A 19,287-nucleotide genomic window follows, 5' to 3' on the forward strand; every position below is an offset into this window, starting at 1 on the left:
CGTAGGGCTCTGTGCTGGCGGAGCTAGCTCGGAGCATGGAGCCTGTTTCAGATTCTGTGTCTCCCTCTCTCTCTGACCCTCCCCTGCTCACGCTGTCAATCTCTCTCTCTCTCTCTGTCTCTCAGAAATAAATAAAACATTAAAAAAAAAATTTAAGCGTGAAATGCTCTCATTGTTATACTTAAAAAATGGATTTCTTAGAGGTGCACTCTGAAATATTGTGGCTGAAATGAAATGTCGTGTGATATTAACCACAATATAAATCTGGGGATTGAATGGGTAGGGATATACAGAAAACATTTATGAGTTATATAACAGTTATGAAAATTATGAAAGACCATGAGCTACAGATATATGTTCAAATTTTTAATAATAAATGTTAAATGTACTGCATTATTGAAAGTAAATATTACTGGGGCAACTGGGTATCTTCGTCAGTTGAGTTTCAGACTCAATTTCAGTTCAAGTCACGATCTCAAGGTTTATGCTTGTGGAACTGAGCACTGTGTAGGCCTCTGAGCTGTCATTCTGCACTGACAGGTGGGGCCTGCTTGGGATTCTCTCTTCCTCTTTCTCTGCCCCTCCCCCCACTACCACTCATGCTTGTACACAGGCATTCTCTCTCAAAATAAATAAACTTTAAAAATAAAAGCAAACATTGTTGATAAAGATTGTATATTGCATTTTTACCTTAAGGATAATTTCAATCTAGTTTAATAAATTAATCTGATTGATATATGCTAACACCAAAAGCTTAAAAGACGAGATCTTTCGGCACAAATAAAGCATTTATGTAAGTAGTCAGCATTTGGGGTGCTTCAGATTTCATTGACCCTATATTGAACATGACTTTTTACATATGTTGTTTATTTGTATTGTTATTAACTTGTTTAATCTCAATTTACACTTCCTTGGAAACGGCCAATGTATCCTTATTGGCTTTAGGATATAACCAGAGAAACTTTACTACCACCGCTTCAAGATATCAATTGTAATCACAGACTTGACCTTAACCCAGACAAGAAAGGCTACATTCTTTCTCTCATACTCACTCAATGGATCCCTAGGGGTCTACCTATTTGCTAGTACAGAAGTGCAAACAAGGTTTCTCTTTTATTACTTAAATTCTGGTATAATTTCCAGAAATATTTCTCAAAAGAAAAGTAAAAACGTTCTACTTACACATGATATTAAAGCTTCACTTCAGTATAAAAGTTCATTGAAATTTTGTTCTATTTTAACTTATTGATGGCTTTATTTGCACATTATATCTTTTTTTTAAGTTTATTTTTGAGAAAGAGAGAGAAAAAGCGCAAGCAGTGTAGGGGCAGAGAGAAGGCAGAAGGAGAGAATCCGAAATAAGCTCCACACTACCAGCACAGAGCCCAATGAAGGGCTTGAACCCATGAACTGTGAGATCTTAACCCGAGCAGAAACCAGGAGTCAGATGCTTAACCAACTGAGACACCCCATTGCCACTATATATCTTGATATGATTTCTTAGATACAACTTTTTTTTATGTAAGTCAATATATAAAGTTCCTAATCAAAGACATGCCGTAATACCAATTATCTCTTGTGGTGAGTACACATTTTTTTTATGGCAATGGTATCTTTTCAAATTTTGAAGAAAAGTTGCTTTATGCAATTTTAAAAATTAGACATTAGATAAAAAACCTCCAATAAATTCTCATCAGTCTATATTTTTAGACATTTTGTCATGTCATTCTATAATTTTTATATTAATATTGTTGCTTATAATGATAAGACAGTGACATTCGTGTTGGAATATATATTATGGACCCATGTTTGCTATTTCCTAAAAGACAAACCAAGCTAATGGTTTCGCAATGGTTCCCTGGATTGTACCTGTGTGTTTTAAGGAATAATTATGAAGGAAGGTGTTTATAATTTATTTAAGGCTTATCATGAAACCAAATTTATTCACTTTTTGTCTACTAATATACATGTGTTTTTAATTCAGTTGAAAACCTCAGGAGTCTTCAGAGAGATTACTGGTTGCTTAGGAATACAATATTAATCATAAGATTTTTATGTTATTGACATACATACATATGAGCTAAGAAATTTAACTTAAACAGAGAGAAGTTGGGAAGACAGATGCTTATAAATTTGTATAAATTTATATAATTTTTAAATCCAAGAAAGTCATAAATTAGGCATCAGTTTAATTATGGAAAATATGTTAAGTAATACCAAACATTTGGAATTATTTTAAAATTATTGTTTATTATTTATTTTTAAAAATATAGTTTATTGTCAAACTGGCTAACAGACAGTGTTTAGTGCTCTTGGTTTTTGGGGTAGATTCCCATGGTTCATCGCTTACATACAACACTCAGTACTCATTCCAACATGTGTCCTCGTCAATGCCCATCACCCATTTCCCCCTTACCTCCATCCCTCATCAACCCCCAGTTTGTTCTCCGTATTTAAGATATTGTTTATGATTCAAAAGAAGTTCCAAGTCCTGCTGTTGATGTATTCTCATATATGATTTTTAGGCCCAAAAGTTATTCTAAAAGAAGGCTTCCATGATGGAACCCACCTAGAATGACTTCTAAAGATCTATCCATTTAAGATTGTTTGTACAATATCCAGGTTCACTCCCATGGTTATTTGGACACAATTGTCCAACCTTCATGAATTACCTAATTTGCCAAAACATTAATTCTCAATATGGCCTCTTCTCCATCATGTTTGTTCTTAAGCCAATAACTAGTGTGTGCTCACTTGATGTCATGTAATTAGCAAAGAAGTGGCACAGTATTGTGTTTGAACAGTGGAGACAGCTTTTGGGCTAGAATACGGGAGAAGTGGGTTTGAGGCCTGACCATTATTGACCAAGTCATTCAACCTTCTTGAGTCTCCATTTTTCTTTCTTACGCTATTACTATAGCATATTTAGCATTAAGAATATTTAGCACTCATAGCTTTCCCCTTATTTATTGAATTTTCATCCAGGTAACATGTATTGATCCTTTATTATAAGCTGCTTAATATATGATACTTGATTTTGAAGACACAATTTTAATTAAAGTTTAAAGTTCAGGGGCGCCTGGGTGGCTCAGTCAGTTAAGTGTCCGACTTCAGCTCAGGTCATGATCTCATGGTTTGTGGGTTCGAGCCCTGGGTTGGGCTCTGTGCTGACAGCTAGCTCAGATCCTGGAGCCTGCTTCAGATTCTGTGTCTCCTTCTCTCTCTGACCCTCCTCTGCTCATGCTGTCTCTATCTCTCACTCAAAAATAGATAAGACAGTTAAAAAAATTTTTAAGTAAATAAATTTTAAAGTTCAAATAATTTATGTTAGAATAAGTCACTAATACAAACAAGTCATTAGGTCCTGGTGTGGTAAATATGATCACAAAAGTATGCACAGTTTCTCAAAAGCAAAGCAGATGGAATTTCTGTGAAAGAGTTAGAGAAAGACTCTCCAAGAGAGTTGATCCTTTTAAGTTTTGAAGGACACCGCACAGAAGAGTAGTTAGATTAAGATGTAGCAAGAAAGCACGGACAAAGTGGAAAGCCTATGAAAGACATAAAAGCCTTCCTTTAGAGCCTGAGTATTAATCCCTAGCCTAGATTCAACCTAAGCAGTTGTAATTTTTATCAATTCTAAGATACATACTTTTTTTTCACATTGGAAACAAGGGCTCATTTTGTAGTCAAAAGTGTCTTATAATTACTATCAGTCAGACGACTATTGTTAGAAAGTTGTGTAAAAACTTCCATTGACGTCTTCTGTTAAGATTAAGCAAGAGCCAACATCAATGCATCTTAGATGTGGTGAAATACAGGTAGAGAGAGAATGAAGGAGACAGAGATGGAGGATGTGGAGAGGGAAAGTGTGGGAGGGAGAGGAAGAGGGAGATAGAGGCAGGAGAGACTGAGGAAGAGAGAGAAGAGGGATCTGCTGTCTCACTATGATTTTCTATGAATTTCCTCCTATATTTCTTTTGTTCCTTCATATTTGCACTGATTTACTTTTCAGCTATCATCCACAAATAGCGTCTAACACTTCCTGATGGACTTGGATATGATTTTCACCTTAAATTACTTATGGAGAAGAATTTGGTGTACCCGCAACAAAGTATAAGTCACAAATTGAGTCTGCAAAATAAATCACAAATTAATTTAAAATGCAAGTGAAAATTCTGTCCCTTCTAGAATAGTGATTATGCATCATGTCCTAGATGGTTCTAATCCTGTCAAAAGCTAGGACTCTGCTTTCCAAAAATACCCAAACCCAGAATTTATTCTACACTAACTTTACAGCAGAATAAGGCAGAATACAGAATATTCTGGTTCTTCCATTCGTTCATAAATTTTTTTATTTATTTATTTTTTAAATGTTTTATTTATTTTTAGGAGAGAGAGAGAGAGACAGCGTGAGCAGGGGAGGGTCAGAGAGAGAGAGGGAGTCACAGACTGAAACAGGCTCCAGGCTCTGAACTGGCAGTCAGCACAGAGCCCGACGCAGGGCTCGAACCCACGAACCGTGAGATCATGATCCAAGCGAAAGTCAGACGCTTAACCGACTAAGCCACCCAGGCGCCCCTCATTCGTTCATAAATTACTAGAAGACTTTTTAATGGTTAGAAGTCTAATGAACATTTCCTTTAACTCACAATTAATTTAGTTAAAAGTTAATTAATATATTTTTTCACTAAAAGTACATAATTTACTACATTTTATTATTTCTTTTTTTCTATGTTTCTCCAATAAACTGTGAATTCCATAAAAGTGAGATCTTATCCTTCTTGATGCTATTTGTTTTGAAAATTGACAAAGAACCTTACATGTGTTAAGGGATTAGTAAATGATTGTTAAATACTTAAGTATATTAAAATTTAATATTTGAAAATATAAGCACACACACAAAACTCATAAACATATATACATAGTATACAACTAATCAAATCACTTCATATGGAAGATAGATATCAAAAGATATCTGATTCAGATATAGGTAGTAATTAAATACAAGATATTAAATTTAAAACTTTCATTATTAGGGGCACCTGGGTGACTCAGTCAATCGGGCCTCTGACTTTGGCTGAGGACACCATCTCATGCTTGAGTTTGAGCACTGCATCAAGCTCACTACTGAGCTGCTTCTGTGACAGCAGTGTCCACTTCAAAACTTCTGTCCCCCTCTCTGCCCCTCTCCTGCTTGTACTCTCTCTCTCAAAAATAAATAAACTTTAAAAAACTAAAGCTTTCATAATTTTACTTAATTACAATATAGGAATGGGATACGAAAAAATACAAAAAATAGCACATGGATCATTGATTATGTAGATTTGACATTGCTTTCATGAACAACTATAAATAAAACCTGCTTATATTTTTGGCATAACACATAATTTAAAAGATAAGGAAGGCCCCTGATCAATTAAGATTTATATTGAAGAAATGAAATAATTACACATGTAATAATGAAGTACGTAAATTTGGGGGTTTAGCATGTTATTGCATACTAAGAGAAGTTCCTGTATAATTTATGCTCAAAAGCAAATGTAAGAAATGTGGTCAGACTAAGGGTGAACCAAGGAGGTTTGAAGATAAGCCTAAGAGTTTTATATTCATTTTTTTAAAGTTTATTTGTGAGAGACAGAGAGACACAGTGCCTGAGTGGAGGAGGGGCAAAGAGGGAAACAGAATCTGAAGCAGGCTCCAGGCTCTGAGCTGTCAGCACAGAACATGATACAAACCTAGAGATCATGACCTGAGCCAAAGCTGGACGCTTAACTGACTGAGCCACCCAGGCTTCCCAAGAGTGGAGTAAAATCTCCACACATGTCCTGTTCTAAGTTAGGCAGTTTGCATCTAGCTTTTTAAGAATATCACGTTAGAAAGATTAAATATTTATCATCTTTAATTCGACTGATTTTTGAGCATTTCTTGAATTTGACTAGTGAATTTACCCAAGTTTACTTTTTTTAATAATCACTTTGCTCTTAAATTTCATTATCTTTTACAAATGTGAGTGCAAGAAATTGTTTTAAAATAATAGTGCATTCACCTACTGATTATGCTTCCCCTTAAAGTATAAATTTCTTTATAAATTCTGTACCTGTTGGCAGACACCCAGCTCTTATTTTGTACCTCACAATCAGAAGTTTTAAAACAAACGAACATACACAAAACAACAAACAAACCCAAACCCATTTCAGAGTGCTCTGTTTTGTAAGAGCATTCATCAGACTCTCCTAACTCTTCGCACTGCAAATTCGGGAACTTCAGAGAACACTGCACTTTAGAATCACCTTCGCAGACAAGAAAGGACTTCTAGAAATAACTGCTCTAATAGCTGCCTGAAGGATTCTGCCGTCCTTAAAAAACTAGCTCAGAACGCCTTCAGTGGTCAGCTACCATCTGCCTCATGAACCAACCAGGATTCACATAGCTCTGTACTTCTCAGGGGTTTCTTCTGGCCGAAGCCCCCTGCATGATTAGAGGGGTTCTTGGACCCCAGAAGTTACAGCTACTTTGACCCTAGGCTCCCCTCAAGTGTGCTCAAGGTCTGAGCCCTGGGTTATTCTGCCTCCTGCAAGAATATGGGTGGGGGTGTAGGAAATAGAATTGTAAACAACAAAATAAAAGCAAACACACAAATCCTTCCACTCAGGTTTTAGAAAATAGCAACACATAGATGAAACAGGCAAGGGGACTGTGCCTACTAAACATCCCTTATGAAATCTGCCCTAACATATCACCTTGGTTTACATAATGAGAGCAACATAATATTTATAAACATTTAAATTCCCAACATTCAGTAAAATCTTGAGTCATTGGATTTTCTCCTAGCAGAAAAGCACCTATTAACTAACATTGGGATAGATCCATAATAATAATTGTTATTTGAAATGATAGGCAGATGTAGCAAGCAAATCACAGTCTTCATGTGAAAGTCAAAAATTAGCCTAGCTACTGGGAGATACAAATATTAGCATAGTAAAGTCACTAACTACCATTGAGAAAAATACCAATTCTTGTGAACACATGAAGAGTATACTTGCGTATATATGGCAAGTGTCGGTTAAAATTGGCAACAATTTTTTTAAATTTACTGTGTTCAGGATGACATTCAAGGTGAGTGCATTTTATTATTCTTTGATATTTGAAAATTGAATGCACCACATATAGTATATACATTTATCATTTTCACTCACTCTCTGCTAGTATGTGTGTGTGTGTGTGTGTGTGTGTGTGTGTGTGTGTGTGTGTGTAAACTAGGACAGGCATCTCCACAGCTATGAATGCAGTTATTGTATGGCTTGCTGTCATATCAAAAATAGTATTTATAAGTGAAATGCACCAAAATCAATCTTTGTGGAATCAAACGCAATACCCATGGTGAAAATATTTTCTTCAAGAAGAAACAAGTTATTTTCTTGTGACATTCAAGTTCATACTCTTGGGCTTCAGAATTACACCTTAACAAAAGTCCTTAATAGGGGTGGATGCAAAAATAAAAAAACATATTAAAAAACAGAATTCGAAGCTAATAGAGTTGTGTGCTTAAAATATAAATTAAGGGATGACAAATCTTTCAAAGTATACAAGCAAAAAGTATGTGTGTGTATATATATATATTTAAATTATCAATTAAACAATAACAGTCCTGATATATATTTACATACATACTGATAAAAATTAATAGATAATACAGCAGAGCAATAATATGAATTAATGTTATGCATATATAATATTCTTTATGCATGATAAACTAATTTACACTAGAGTTTATATTCGAAGTAACTTAAATTGACACTCCTGTATTTTTCTATAAAAGCAACTTCACTCTCATATATCTAACTGTTGACTATAGTGCTACAGACTTATTTGAAATAAATCCAAATTATATATTCTTCATGGAGACAGTTATAAAAATTGCTTTATTATTTCTTTAGTGTAGTAAATATGTTTCATATTCAAACCTGACTTAATTTTCTTTATAATTTACTAGAGTTTTTCATTACTTATGTTGTAAAGTTGGGATAAGAAAAAAACCATAGTTTCTCCTCTATTCTGTCCTCCAGATCTTTTGGAACAATGTACATGCATGAGTTTTACAAAATTCATCACTAGGAAGTGCTGTCTGGCAAGCATTCCCATTTTCTGATTCTGGTAGCCAAAAAGAGCTGGTGAAATCTGCAAGCCAGCAACCACTTAATCTATGGCAGACTCTTGGTGCTATAAATCCATAACTAATCAGGATCAGCTGACAATGAATGCAACTTGTCTTGAACATTTATTTTGGGGGAAAAAATACTTTACTGCAATCCCATGTGGCCTTCTCCAACTCTTTCAGTTACAGAGTAGATAGACTAAAAGATTGTTGGTGCCTTTAACAACTAATAATATAACACAAAAGAACAGCTAACACTTATTCAGTGCTTACAATGTGCAGAGAAGTATGCTAAATATTTTGTATGAATTCACTCACTTAATCCTCATGACAAATGAAAGTAATTAACTGATGTAAATAAATTCACAATATTTTAAGCAGTCATTAAATGGCAGAAATGGAACTGATTTACCCAAACCTCTGCTTTTAATCACTGCACTCACCATCTTTGAAAAAGCCCATCACATGGTAAAAAGTATCAATCCAATCAAAAAGGACCCATACCTCTGTGTTCTAAAATAGTAAACGGATATATATCCTAAATGCATTAAACCAATTTTTTTCCTAAACAATAATTTGAAAGGGTTAAAAGAAACTATACACTTCTGATTTTTGTCCAGTTTCCTCTTTTAAAATATCTATCCAAATGACATTGAGGAAAATATTCCACATTTTAATTATATCTTCTGTTAAAATGTTATCAAATTCACAAAAACCTCCAAAATATGAAGTCCTAATAGTACGTTAGTGATATCAAAAATGCAGAGATATGAAGCCTCTAATAGGAACGCGGGCACCGTGAGCAATCTCTAACATGCATAAATTAACATGCATGTAGCCAAAGTGGTAGGACACTGTCATCACTTTATCTCCATAAATTTAATTAATCTTTTGGCTTCATAGTTTTATTCCACCAGTGAACACACATGATAAGAATGCAACTTCATTGCTTACCTATTGCTCTCATTGTATAATAAAGCTCTTCAAGCTTTTTTTTCATGATAACCCATTCAGTAGAGGAAGGCCTCATGCAAATGACATGAAATGCTGCCAAAGTAACATGGAGCCTGAGGTTGTTAGTGTTTTATTTTCGTTTTGTGCTTTTCAGAATAAGTGAATTATCAAGTTAACTCACATTTCTGTTCCTTCTGGGAGTCTAATTCTCCAGCAACCAGAGGTGCACTTTGGTTCAAACATTTACACTGTTTGGGTCCTTTAAATGAGGAAATAATACCCCATCTTTTCCTTTTAAAATTTAATGTGATTAGCTTTCTACCTTTCTTCGTTATTTCTCATTCCACAATTCTAAAAACAGTGTATTGGAATACTCAAAAACTGTCATTAAAAAAAAGCTAATTGCTATTGCTTTTAGATGTAATTTTAAAAAGTTCTTTGAAGTAAATCTTCAATAATTCACTAGAGTTTAGGAACCAGATCTTTATATTTAGGGACTATTGATCTTCTAAGTGACTCAACAATTAAAAACTGCTATACTTTCAAATGGGTTTCTCCATTCAATCATAAAGTTGAATAGTTAGTCAAAGATGAGCTAATCCACTTACCTCCATTTAGACCTCACTTAAACCATTACACAAAAGGACTTATAAACTTTTTTAGAGTTTTTCATATATGTTTAAAAAGTATTATATTAATTTTTTTAAAGTAATTCAGAATCTGAATGACTTGTTTCACCATATGGGCATAGAGAGTATATGGCTAATCATTTTCAGCATAGTAAACATTTGTCCTGAAACATCTAATCATAAATCGGGATAAATCATCCCAAATTTAAAACCTTATTCGCAGATGTAGCTTGCTTCTATTATTCTGCCCAACTGTATTACACATTTCGGGGGGGTGGGATTCAGCTTCATTTTATTAAGCATAGATGGAAAGACAATATACCTGCTCATGCAAACATCTCTTCAGTTATGCATGCTCTCACACACTCACTCAGAGTGGGTGCTGCTTTGCAGACTTTGCCTTATGCTGCAATTTCTGTGATCCTGAATCTGACACACCCGCTGCTAGCAGGTGTCCGCAGGTGTTTGTCTACAAGAAGTTCATTGACAGTTTATTGCAGCCAGCGTACTTTCTCTGGTAGTGAAAAATAGTAGCAAAAGCACTGCAGGCTAAGTAATGAAGGACAATGATGCTTCATGTACTGTGAATGCATAATTATTCATTATCAGTCAGGCAAAGATTAATCATTCTTCTGCGGTATTTTTCCCATGGAAGAACTAGTTATCAAATTCTAGTTTCCACAGACATTGTCAGTGTATTGGAAGCCCTGCAGCTGTACTATGAGTCTCATGGACATTTAACTTCTGACAGCTGTGAATGCTTCTTTGTGAATGCAGACATTGCTCTTTGACTCAGAGTTTCTGGAAAAACTCCAAGATGCATTCTCAAGGGCTGCCGCAGACTCCCCGCGTGCATGTTAGGAGAAGGTGGTCAGAAACGTCATAAATTGCTAGCGTGGACAGATTCTTGTATCTTTTCTACATATATTTATTTCAGTATAGCTATAAATAGATGAAGTAATAGTCAATGATAAATGTAGTATTTGTAAATTTTCAATATTTGAAGATGCATACTTATGTCAAATCATTCCATGTTCAACTTTACTTACATTGAAGAAATACTAACATACCCCAAAACTCAAATATTTTCTTTGAGTTTTCTGTCACCCATGTGACATTCATAACAAAATTGGACTATTATTAGACATGGATTATCCATAAGGGTAAGATCAGATGGTTGAAAATAACAAAGTATAGTTATTTGTAGTGAGTGTTAGTCATTTGTGATTAATGAGCTTAAGTGCTTTATCAATTATTAAGAAACTTAATATATCAGTGAGATTATCTCATTGTATGTACTGTTTGAAGAAACTTAGGAAATATGTGCTATGCCATTTTCAATTTTATATTATTTCTATAACAAATTCATATGCCAAAGGGTCATGGGGTTGTATCCTTAAACTTATGCATGAAAGGATTGGTATGAGTCCTCTTCAAAGGAGCCATTTTAGTATTTTACTATTGATTTTTTTTAGCAGGTATATAATGCTTACCTTGACTATGGGTTTACTAAACATAAAGTAATAATTAGTCAAAAGCTCAGAAATAGAAAAACCTACTATTAGGGACATTTTTTTACTTTAGAAAAATATAATATATGTATTCAAAATATTGTTTTATGAACCTTATGTATTCTAATTACTGTGACAAGAACTCCTGGTAGTTAATAATAGGTTTTGTATTCTTAAGGTAGAACAATAGACATTGATTAGACATATATTTGTTAACATATTTAATGATCAGTTTAAGATACATTTTATGTATGAGAGTAGTATTATGTATTAATAATTTGAAATGTATTTCTACTGCTGACTTTCTCAGAAAACAGTCAACATTATAGAAATGATTAATCGCTTTGAAGGTATGTTTATTAAAGTTCATTACTAATTATTGATACACATTATTATCATTTTTCCTTTAAACTGTGGTAAAAGTCCAACAGTGTGCATCTAAATTAGCAAATTTAAAAAAAATAAAAAAAAATACTAAGAGTCCCTGTAATTCATATCATAGTATAGTTCTGCTTGGTACTGTCTGTATGGAACATGGAATATCACCAACTACTTTGAGACAAGGTGAAGTTGTTGTAATAATTACATGAAAGAATGTGACCATCACATAAAATAGCTTGCACGTAGCAAATGACTATTGTATGTTGTAGGCATGCGTACATTTTAGTTGATTGATTTTGAATTATAAATGATGTCCGAATTGCTTGTTGATGCTTGTGTTAACTGTGGCTGGTAAATAAAATTACAGATTGAAAAACCTAGTCAAATAGATTCCTATTCTTTGGGACAAGTAAATTTAAGCCTCCCTTTCTCTATACACTAGATGACTTGTAAATGCTACTATAATAAATACTATAATGAAAAATTTTAAATATAAAAATACCTACAAATAAATTTTAATATTTACATACACTCAAGTTGCAGTATAGTCATTGATTAAAGTCTGACTTCATAGCAGTCACTACTCATATAATATTGCAATTATGGACACAGATTGAATGTACAATGAATCATGCCTCTTATACTAGTGATTCAAATCCAAATTGGTCATTTGTTCATTGGGATATATAACCATCAATAAAAACTGTAGCATACATTATAATATGTCACAGGATAGTAACTATGAATCTAGTTTCACTGTAGAAGCATCATTAGATTGACAGATGTTTTTGATCACAGGATAAAAATGCATCATGTAATATTAAACAAAAATTAGCTGTCATAGATCCATCTATCACAAAATGCACACCATTCCAAAGTTATTGTTCTATTATTAATATTTATTTAAATGAAAACAACTTTACATTTTAGGATAGAGTGAATAATTTAAAGTCTAAAATTTGGATATTAATTATATTTTTCTTCCATGGACGTTTTAACACTTATCATTTGATTAACCAGTGTGGTTGTGCGAAGGTCCATTGAATAGAAGCACAGTAACTTTTTTATATATATAATACGTAATCTACCCAGAGAGGTTTCTGCATAAACACAAGTGTATAATTGCTGCCAAGCCAGAAGCAAGAATGGAGTTGAGGTCTCTGAGTACCACTGTACTGCTATGGATTTGATAGCTTTCTCTCAATTTTGGAACTAAGCTCTTAAGCAATTCATGCTTCTTTTGAAGCTATATTGATTTTGCCCACAGAAGAAGTATAATAATGGAAATATAGGTCAATTTTATTAATATTTTAGATAAGCTGATTGAAAACACAAAACTTTATCTCAAATATTACAATAATTTATAACTAGGACTGGTTGCTAAGCTATTATATCTCTGTTTCAAATATATAAATATGGCTTTATTTAAACTGAGATTTATTCAGATCTTCATGGAAATTAGAAGCCATATTTGCATTCTATAAATTCATTAATTATAATTTCTTGTCCAAACTCTGTCCACTCTACTTGGGCAAAACAGCACTTAACTTCAAAATAGAGCTTTTGTATTCAAAGAGTGGAATGTAAGAGTTCAAGTGAAGGTGTGTTACTGACTAGCAGACTTCTCTGTACAAGAAGCCTATTCCAGGAGAGTTGCTTGAAGCAAAATACCCACTTAGAACTTTCTTCTCCGGTTCTACTAACATCCCGCTGTGTGATCTGAAGAAAAGAACCTTAGAGAGTGCTTCATCATACATAAAAAGCACTTATCTTCTAATAAAATTCTATTGATATAAAATAATCTACCTTGCCTTCTTTATAGTGTTGTACTAAGGATGTAATAAGGAATTTTGAAATGCCTGTAAAATGCCTTGAAATCTTTAAAAGAATGGCAGGAGTCTTCAACTGAATGCAATTTAAATGAATTGAATAGAGACCCTCAACAGAATGCAAATCAGGCCCCTTGCCAAACATGAATCATAATTGTCCTTATTTATTGAGGGTTTCATAATCACCATCATTACTCATGAGTACAGCTGTTCATACTGATTGACTTTCAAGGTATCCCAGAAATTGTGTAAGAAACACAGCTGCAGCCTTCTAGGGATTTATACCCTAGTTCTGCACTGTCCAATATGCTAGCCACATGCCACATGTGGTTATTTACATATAAATAAGTTAAAATCTTAAGAATTAAAATTGTACTTGCTGTGTCACACCAACCACACCTCAGTTGCGTAAGAGTCACATGCGGCTAATGCTCACCATACTGGACAATGCAAATAGAGGTCAACTCCATCATTATGGAAAATGCTGTCCAAAAACATTTTTATAGAGGCTTGGCAAATATATGTATATTCCAGTATACAATTTATGCAATAGTATTTTTTTATTTTTTAATGTTTACTTATTTTTGAGAGCAAGAAAGAGAGAGACAGAGTGCGAACTGAGGAGAAACAGAGGGAGAGGAGACACAGAACCCAAAGCAGGCTCCAGTCTCCAAGCTGTCAGCACAGAGCCTGACACAGGGCTCAAACTCACAAGCTGTGAGATCATGACCTGAGCCGAAGTTAGACGCTTAACCGACTGTATAAAAATATACAGTGGTATTTTTATATGTTATATTTCATTTATTTGACTAGAGAATGTAGATGATTTATCGGAAAGTAAAAATGACCCTGAAATCCTTAAACTACCCTGATATGAGTCAATTATTTTATCTCAAACATAATATGATTTAGGACATTATATATAGTAAATAAATATTTGTTGAATGAAAAAATTAAAAAATGGACATGCATTTCTTGTGTATACAAAGAGTTTTTCGGGGCTCAGTTTTTGACTATTTGAGGGGCAAGAAACTCAAATTCTTCGCTCAATAAGAAATGATAACCCAGTACAGAAGAAAATGGCAACTTTAATCAGGAAATAGAAAACTTGCTAGGCAAGTGCTAGGCAATGGAAGAAAATGTTCAGATAAGCAAGTCTTCAATGTTGGTTAGAGTGGACGGAAAATATTTTTTTGGTGAAGAGAGGATTTACAGTAAATTCTCTAGAACAATAGCTGAAAGAAAAGGGAAGAGCCAGTTAGATGAATGAGCAGTGCAAACCAAAGTTTTGGAGCTGGGGAAGCTCATTTGTTTTGAGGGGACAGAGAGATTATGAGAGTTTCCTCTTGAATGAAAGACCCTAGTTGATAAAAGTTGAATAACGTATCGTCAATATAGACATTCTCCTATAGGCAATGGCATTTCTGAAAATTTTGTAATGAAACTGTGTTTTAGGATGGTTAATTGTTTTTCTCTGAAAACCCAGAAAGTATACAGTAAATATAGATATACATAAGGCCTGTTTGGATTTCTTTCCTAAAAAGGACTAGAGGTATATGAGAACCAAGAACTGATCAGTCTTAAGATACAAATCCTAGCTCTAATAGAAAGACATGTAGAAAAGCTACTCTAGCTATATAATAAAACTGCTTCTTTTCCAGTGGAATGTGCATATTTCAATGCGAATATAAGCAGATGGCATCAGCCTTTGTTCTAACAGGGCCTGATGATGGTTTGTATACTTAAAATATGTCACAATCACACACTCACTCATCTTCCTGCCGATAGCAGTAAAGATCTGCTGCTGACAGTTTCAAGTTTAATCACTTATCTTCCTTAGAGAACCGTTTTGATCTTTCCCTTCACCCACCATAGCATCAAATAAAGGTAATGTTGCCAGTACCCAGCATGGTTCTGCATAGAGAAGGAAAGGGAAATTAGCTTCTATTAATTATTATTCTAAGAGTTAAGAATGGCAGCTAGAATTGAATGTCCCATGTTAGACTTCTGAAGAAAAAAACATCTTAACTAATTAATTTATGGTCACATATTTAGAAACATATTCAGTGTCTTCATTGATAGCAATGTGTCATAGAGAAAATAGTTTTGACAACTGCAGGACAGAGATTAACATGGTAAAGTCATCCTCAGCTCTCTACCACTTCCCATATCATTGTTCCAAATACAGATTTCCCTTGCCTTACAAGGTTATGTCATGCTCCCATAAACCCCTGGCAAGTTGAAAATGCATTTAATATACTAACCTACTGAATAGCCTAGCCTACCTTAAATGTGCTCAGAACACTTATATAGCCTATAGTTGGGCAAAATCATCTAACACAAAGCCTATTTTATAAAAATAGGCTGAATATCACATGTAATTTATTAAATTCTGTACTGAAAGTGACAAATGGGGGCTATATGGGTACAGAGTGGTTGTTAAGTTTATGGATTGTTTAGCTTGTGATGGCTTGGCTGGCTGGGAGCTGAGGCTTGCTACTCCAATGCCCAGCATCACAAAAGAGGCTCATACCACATATCACTGGCCCAGTAAAGGGTCAAAATTCAAAACTCCAAGCAGTTGCTACTAAATGTGTATTGTTTGCACGCCATAATATAGTTGAAAAATTATAGACCAAACCATTTAAGCTAGGGACCTTCTATAATATCCTTATTTTTCAAGTACATATATTTTGAAATTTTTTTATTGGAAATGTGCATGTAGATTGAAATTTTCAAATACTAAAAAATAGAATGCAAAGTGAAAATTTTTCATTCTCCTAAAGACTCCCCAGTCTTCTCCCAAAGAGTGAACTCTATTACTGAATTTGTGTATCTTTCCAGAAAGATTCTCTCCTCCTCCCCAACAGTGTACATAGATGATGCTATGCACACTATTAACAAGGACAGAAACATACTCTTACATACACTTTATTAAAGGCAGAAGAGTATTCCAAGGTATAGATAGATATGTACCACTTTTCACTTAGACATGTGAGCTGTTCTCAGTCACGTACAAATGCAACTATTCTCACATATTAATATTGTATATTACATGTACATGTCCATTACATGTCCATTATATTGTATATGTAATATTGTACACCTGCAGGCTACTTTCTGAAAAGATAATTGTTCAAAATATAAATGCATTTTAAAGTCTGGAAGATATTTCCAATTTGTCCTCCAAAGAGAGGGTTTTACTACCTAATCTATTAAAAGATGATCAGAGTATATTTACAAGGAGGTATATGGAAGAAGAAAGAAAATTGACTATTTTATGTACATCTTTCTCTTATGCCTCTGACAGCAAATATTCAAGACTGTAAATAAGAAATTAAATCTATAAGTGAATAAGTAATCTTGCTGAAATTAATCAGTTTAGCAAGCCATTTGAATTTGATAAATATCACTGCATGATAATTTCGATTGTTGTAAATCCATATGTACCAAACTGATCAAAAATATGCTATACTATGGTTATTTAGCTTATCAATTACATAGAGAAACAATTGAAAAAGATGACTAAATGTGTTCACCTCCAGGAGAAACTTTTCTGCTTTTAGGAATATGTGATATATATAATTTAATTTCAAAAACATTAAACATATAATTCATATCTGAAAAATGTGTTGCTTACCAAATAGGGTTGTATAGATCTTTTAGCTACACTATCACAAAAGTACTCTATTAGAGCTAATTTTGGAGGAGTCTGGAAGCTAGTATTAAATTTTATAATCTTAAGTCACCAGGTAGGCTAACTAGAAGAAATGGAAGAAAAAAATGCAAGGTCTACTTGCCTTAGATTTCAATAACGTTGGCTAGTCCCTACAAAATATCAGTACTATCACCAAAAAATTTCCTTTTTATAATCTTTTTTAAGTTACTTCATGAGAGACTATAATTCTTGACTTAGTATTTTAGTATTCTAAGGAAATCACAGAACAATACACAGACGTAATATGATGAGATATTTTAAGAAATCATTTAATATAAGAATTCATCCAAAGAGTCGATAAAACGGAAAATGACAATTCCAGGTAATAATGAATATGAATTCACAAAGATATATGGTCAATTTCAAGTGATAAGTATGCTAATTGTGGTTTGAATTTAAATTTTATTAGGGAGGTATCACACTATGTCCATAATTCACACTAATTATTGCCAAATGTATTACCATATATGAAATGCATTTATGATTATACTAGAGCATGATTAATTATAATATGCATACATATGTTCACAAATATTTAGACAAAGATTCTCAGTTTTTCACATCCAACCAATTCAATCAAATAATGTTTAATTTAATATCATGCTCTTAATTCTGGAGGGATCTCTTTGATCAATCATTGCATTTCTAGTTCCTCAAAGTGTTTATGAAATCCTGTGCATTCATTGGAGTATTATGTGAAAGCAAGTATACGTTTCCTCTGACTATATTGTTTAGTACCGACTGAAACAGACATGTTTGCTCATGTAGATGAAAGTCTTGGCTTAAATTTGATCACTGTTGCATGATTCATTTATTTGCTTTCTGGCCATAGTCAATATTCAAAGCAAATAAGAGTTCAAAGACTAGCAAACGAGGATTTTCCTTATTTCTGTGATGTTTTTCCTCCGAAGTTCTGTTTGGTCTCTGCATGTCACTGCATTTCCTCAAAATTCACTTTCCCGCAGAGCAGCTTATAGAGACACCTAGCGGTTAACCATAATGACGGCTGCTGAGGCCATCCTTCATGGGAAGTACATGGTAGAAAGTTGTCATCGCTTGTTTATTTGAACCACAAGAAATAAACTGTAATATGTTTATGTCATTGTTTCTAACAAAACTATAACTTAGATTAATTGCTACCATATTTAAAACTTTTTAGCTCAATACAGTTTATTTTTAAGTAGGAAATAAATACTTTAATTGAAAATCAAAAATTAAACCAAATACAATTTTGAAGATTTATGAAAGCAATAAAATAATTAGCTAAAACTATACTACAGCTATTTTGAAAAGTCCAATAATTGATTAAACCATGTTATACACAGAATGTCTATAGAGTTTGTCCACATCAAAAATTATGTCTGTGATAAAACTTAATATTGATATGCCAAAAGTTTCTAACTGTAAGTAATATGTAATTTTTAAAACATGACCATTTAACACATTCATTTAAAAATATAAAAACATTTCAACTTTAAAAATAAATATTCTAAAATATTTATATCATGTTAGAAAATGATGACTAAATAAAATATACAGTGTAGACTTTAGTGGATGAAGTTTAAGTTGTCTGTTTATTATATAAAGTACCTATAGCAAGTGGCTCTCATTCCCCAGCCAAATGTTTCTAAATTTACAGGAAATTCTATTATAAGATTTTACCGTATTATTCAATGATATTACAGATTACTTTGTTTCTCCCTCTCTTGTACATGCCTTGAATTTAAGCAAAATAAAATTGTTTCCAAAGTATGTATGGATTAACTGAAAAACATTTGCAAAACAGATTGAGAAAAAATTGCAAGAAATGTTGCAAAACCTCAGTAGGCTGCAATATTCACCACCTCTAGAATACTCCTTCTAATTCAACACAGAGAAGATGTGAAAAGATATGTTTGCTTATATATATATATATGTATATACATATACACACACACATATATATACACTATATAGTATACTATATATACTCTATAATCCTATACTTAATCAAGATATTATAACCACAATAGCATCCCAAACATTATCAAGGAGACAATATCAATTATGTTTAAGATGATTCCAAAAGAAAATTAATTCATAATGAATCCTAAATTAAGATAGATGAAAT

The sequence above is a fragment of the Hyaena hyaena genome, unplaced genomic scaffold (genome assembly GCF_003009895.1).
Source record: "Hyaena hyaena isolate Hyena2069 unplaced genomic scaffold, ASM300989v1 scaffold_1322, whole genome shotgun sequence".
NCBI lineage: Eukaryota > Metazoa > Chordata > Mammalia > Carnivora > Hyaenidae > Hyaena > Hyaena hyaena.